Genomic DNA, 5,361 nt, shown 5'->3' on the forward strand with positions numbered 1-5,361 from the left:
GTTTCCCTCAAAAATGGTTCAGCCCCACTTTGCCAATAGGCTTCCCAATCCCCAGGTCCCAGAGGGGGATCCCCCGGTTTTACAGGCTTCCCCCCTCCCCCACCGGCCAGCCCCGCCCCCACAGCCATCATGCACCTCCATGAACGATTCCCATAGGGAATGATGGGGAATTGAGCCGCGGGTATCAGGGGCTCTGGGGGGGCTGTTTTTTGAGATAAAGGCACCAAATTTTCAGTATAGCATCTAGTGCCTCTCCCCAAAATACCTCCAAAGTTTCAAAAACATTGGACCAGGGGTCCAATTCTATGAGCCCCCAAAGAAGGTGCCCCTATCCTTCATTATTTCCTATGGAAGGAAGGCATTTAAAAAGATGTGCAGTCCCTTTAAATGTGATGGCCAGAACTCACTTGAAGTTCAATTATGCTTGTCAGACCCTTGCTCTTGGCTCTGCCCCAATGTCTCCTGGCTCCACCCCCAAAGTCTCCTGGTTCCACCCCCAAAATCCCCAGATATTTCTTAAATTGGACTTGGCAACCCTATTTGCCAATGGGATGCAAGCGGTGTCTATGAACAGGCAAATAAAATCCATTAGCAGCCAGTTGCTAAAAAGGTGTGTCTGAACTGACCCAGAAAGTCCACTAGCAACCTGCTGCTGAAACTGTCTGAAAGGAACCTAATACTCTAACCATCGCCTCAGCTCTGAAAAGTATGTTTTTAAATATACCTGAGAGCTTGGGGTATAGAGCCTTCTGGGTAGGAAGAGTTGCCCTGTTGCCTGGTGGGCCTTTAAATAAATGAATGAAGAATCAGAAGGCTCATTAAGCCTCCTGCCAAGCATTTCAATGTCTATGTATTAATTTCTGTATACTGGCTTTTGTCCTCAGTGGGGGCAGAAAGTGCTTCACAGCCACCCTCCTCAAGAGTATTCTGACAACAGCCTTGTGAGGCTGGGAGTGTGATTGGGCTAAGGCCACCCAGCAACCTTCCATGGTCTGGGAGTTTTGAACCCAGATCCTAAAAGTTACACCAAACTGGCTATTAAAAAAAAATAAAATAAAAACCACTGTTTTTATATCCAAAAACCTAGTTACATTCCCTGGAAAAAATAATTCCCCCAGTTTCCCATTATCTCTTTCTCCTTTAGGCATTCCTGCCATAACTCAGGAACTAAAAGGGGCTTCCCCTTCCCACCCCCCCACCCCCTGCCCCAGATCACCTGAGCATAAGAAGAAGAAAAACTAATAGTGATTCTGACAAATCCAGGAAGGAGTAGGCAGAAGGGGTTTTTTTTGGGGGGGGGGCGAGAAATTACCTTTGGGACCCATCAAGACACTCTCTGGGGCTGTGCCTTGTTGTGCCAAGAGAACCCCTTGGGTGCATACAAATACATGATTTAACTAAGGCTAGTCATCCACTAATAGCTTTTGAGTTTTCATTCTATACTTTTAATTTTTATTTTTTGCCATGGACTCACAGCTTATTTACAGTGACCCCGTAGGGTTTCCAAGGCAAGAGATGTTCAGTGGTGGTTGGCCGTTGCCTGCCTCTGCCTCATGACCCTCATATTTCTTGGTCTCCCATACTAGAATTTACCCAGGTTAGGGCCTATTCTTTAATAGCCAAATCACTTTATGGGATTATGTGGATTATTCAGACAAGTGCCAAATCCTTGAAAGTATTATCTCAAAGTATTATTAGCAAATGGTAGTTAGCAGAATTCAGCGTGTTATGCTTGCCAGCTGCAGGCTGAGAAGTTTGAGGGTAGAGCCTGAAGAAAGTGGGATTTGGGGGAATGGAGGGAACTCAAAAGGTAGGATTGTATAGAGGCTGTCCTCCAAAACAGCCATTTTTTCCCAGGGAAATTATTTCTGTAGTCTGGAGATCAGTTATAATTCTGGGAGATCTCCAGGCCGCACTGGGGTGTCGGTGAACCTATTTATTACACAACCAGAGTGGCAAAGTGTTTAGAATACCAGACTAGAAGTGGGGAGTTCCAGGTTCAAATTAGGGTTCCCAACTCCAGCTTGGGGTGTTCCTGAAGATTTGGTTGCAGAGTTTGGGGAGAGAAAGGAGCTCAGGAGGGATGTGATCCCACTTGATTCATCCTGCAAAACTCCCAGCCTAGTTTACCTCACAGGCAATGTTCCCTCCAAGCTGCAGAGTCTTGTGACCCAAAATTCTACTTGGTGAGCTACTGCATAAATTATTGTGTTCTGGGGTCATCCTTTCTGAGCTAAGACAAAAATGTGTGAGCTGGCTGCTAAAAATGTGTGAGCTAGCTCACGTTAACTCCGCTTTGAGGGAACACTGCTCACAGGGTTGTTGTACAGGAAGACGGAGATGGGGCAAATAAAGTGTGGTGCCCTGAGACAGGTAAACAAAAATGTGCAAGGTATGATGTTGTATGACCGAGGAGATGTAGGTTCAAGCCGCCACTTTGCCATGAAGCTGTTAGGAGGCCTGGGATCAGTCATTCCCTCTCCCAACGTAATTTACCACAAAGATAAAATGGAGGAGAGGAGAACTGCGTACACTGTCTTGAGATTCTTGGTGGAAGGGAGAAAACTGGATGGATTTTAAGGGTGATCAATGGTGCCACCCTATACACATTTACTTGTCAGGCTCACTTTTAATGGGGCTTAGTCCTTAGTAAATTCAGGTAGGGTAGCTGTGTTGGTCTGAAGCAGCAGGACAAAGTTTGAGTCCAGTGGCACCTTTAAGACTACCAATGTTTAATTCAAGGTATAGCTTACCAGGGGTGGCCAAACTGTAGCTCTTTCACACATATTGTGTTGCTCTTGAAGCCCCCACTGCCAGCTTGGATAAGGCATTTGCCTCTTTAAATCACTTATCCAAGGCTGGCGGCTTGGAGAATGCATTCAAAGTTAAAGTTGCTTTCTTTCCACAGCTCCCTCCCCATCTATTTTCCTTCCTTCCTTCCTTCCTTCCTTCCTTCCTTCCTTCCTTCCTTCCTTCCTTCCTTCCTTCCTTCCTTCCTTCCTTCCTTCCTTCCTTCCTTCCTTCCTTCCTTCCTTCCTTCCTTCCCCTCCCTCCCGGCTCTCAAACATATGACATTCATGTTTTGTAGCTCTCAAGACATCTGATGTTTATTCTGGTTGGCTCTTATGTTAAGCAAGTTTGGCCACCTCTGGCTTATATCATGAATAAAACTTCCTTAGTAAATTGTATTTCAGACACCGATGCACGTTTCCCCCCTTGCAAAAATACACACATATTTTACAGTGGGAGTATTGCCAAGAGGGTACAAAATACAATTCCACATAGCACTTCTGTAAAAGTATCCCAACAGAGTAATCCCATCCCAGCTACACTTTCCTGGGAGTCAGCCCCACTGAATTGACCTGAGTAGGATTCTACATAGACCTGTTTAGGATTGCTGGCTTTATCATCCTGAGCCAGGTTTTTCCTAATCCCAGTAAAGGAAGAATAGTGGGGGAGGGGTCGGAGGAGCCCTCACACCTGAACAACCAGTTGCTTTCACACAGGGTCAATTTTGCCAGAGAAGCCAGGAGTTCTGGTTCTTCTCCCTGCTGATGTAAAAACCCAAAAAACACCAAGGGCTCTTTTGCTTGTCACATTCCATAAAAGCAAACCAAGTGAGCATGAATAGAATTCACACCGCTGCCTTCAAACGCAGGCTGCAGGAGGAGGGAGAAGGTTTCCTGGCTTCTCTGGAGGCAACAGGTGGGTGGTGAGAAGCCCCTGGTGCGAAATGCTTCTCAGCCCCCCAACTTGACACAACATTCCCTTTGCAGCCCTGTCATTTGCAGATGAAGGCTCCTGGAAGGTTTTGGGTGTGAATTCCGCACTGACGGTTTACGTGGCCGAAACCAAAGTCAACAGCGGCCAGGAGTGAGTGCAACGTGGCACAACCCAGCAGCCGGGCCACGCCTTGGGCACTTTCGCCCCAGGTAAGCTCCACAACCGCGCTACCCCACCCTCTAGCGGCCGGGTATGGAACTGGCGCCAAGTATCCTGGAAGTTTCTCGACCGCTCTCTGCAGTCCAGGTTTGCTTTGTTTTGCATTTTTCAGATCCAAAGTTGTCCGCGTTGCTCCAAAGCACCCAGGCTTCGTAGCTCCTCCCCTCGCTTGACTCGTGCAATGGAGGGATCAGGGGAAAGAGCCGTTTCAGCAGGACAGACAGACAGGAACACGGGGGGGGGGCGGGGGGGAGAGGCGGAAGGTTGGCCGACGTGCGGCTTAGCCTGTGCAAATCCCTTTACTGCGATGCATCACATGTTCCCTTTAAGTGGCTTGTTGCCTGCAAACCGCTTCGAAAGGCAATTAGTGTCAGGAAGGGGGGGGGATTGCCCTTTAAAGGGAAAACTGGCTGGGCCGAAGGCACTTTTGAAAAAGAGTAAAACTTTGTCCTGGCTTTTTCTTAAAAGCAGCACATCGGTAAGCTGTACAGGAAAAATAGGGGGCTGGGATGGACTCCCCCAGTTGATGAGTGGGAATCAGGGCGATCCCCCGGTTTGGAGGCCCTTCCCCCTCTTCAGAGTCATCAGAAAGCGGCAGGAGGGGAGGGAAATGTCTGCTGGTAACTCTATTATTCCCTATGGAGACTTATTCCTATAGAAAATAATGGAGAATAGATCTGTGAGTATCTGGGGCTCTGGAGGGGCTGTTTTCTGAGATAGAAGCACCAAATACTCAATATAGCATCAAGTGCCTCTCTCCAAACTACCCTCCGAGTTTCAAAAAGATTGGACCAGGGGGTCCAATTCTATGAGCCCTAAAAGAAGGTGCCTCTATCCTTCATTATTTCCTATGGAAGGAAGGCATTTAAAAGGTGCGCGGTCCCTTTAAATGTGACGGCCAGAACTCCCTGGGGAGCTTGTCACACCCTTGGTCCTGGCTCCACCCCCAAAGTCTCCTGGCTCCACCCCCAAAGTCCCCAGATATTTCTTGACTTGGACTTGGCAACCCTAGCGCGCTCTCTAGTCTGATTTATTTTTTGTTTTATTCACTGGAATCTCGGCGCGAAGTGGCTTTAAGGAGGAGGTGGGTTTCACATGGGAGGCGGGGGGGAGACAACAGCAAGAAGTCGGACTCCTGTGTTTCTCTAACATGGAAAGGGGGGAGGGCTGAGAATCAGAGAAAAGGAGCGAATATAAAGTCAAACTAATCAGTTTAGGAATGTTGATGATTTCCGTCTCCCCGCCACACACACACACTTTTGGCGATGGTTTTGCACCCAGTGACGCAGCTCATCAGGTGCAGCTCTTTAACCCCGCTATGGGGGGATCCTGAGGAGGAAAGCTTCACCTGGCGGAGTCCCGCCTGCAAAGGACCCAAAGACCAAGATCAAAAGGCGGTCACCTTCGATCCCGCGGGCT

This window comes from Heteronotia binoei, chromosome 5 (assembly GCF_032191835.1).
Source record: "Heteronotia binoei isolate CCM8104 ecotype False Entrance Well chromosome 5, APGP_CSIRO_Hbin_v1, whole genome shotgun sequence".
NCBI lineage: Eukaryota > Metazoa > Chordata > Lepidosauria > Squamata > Gekkonidae > Heteronotia > Heteronotia binoei.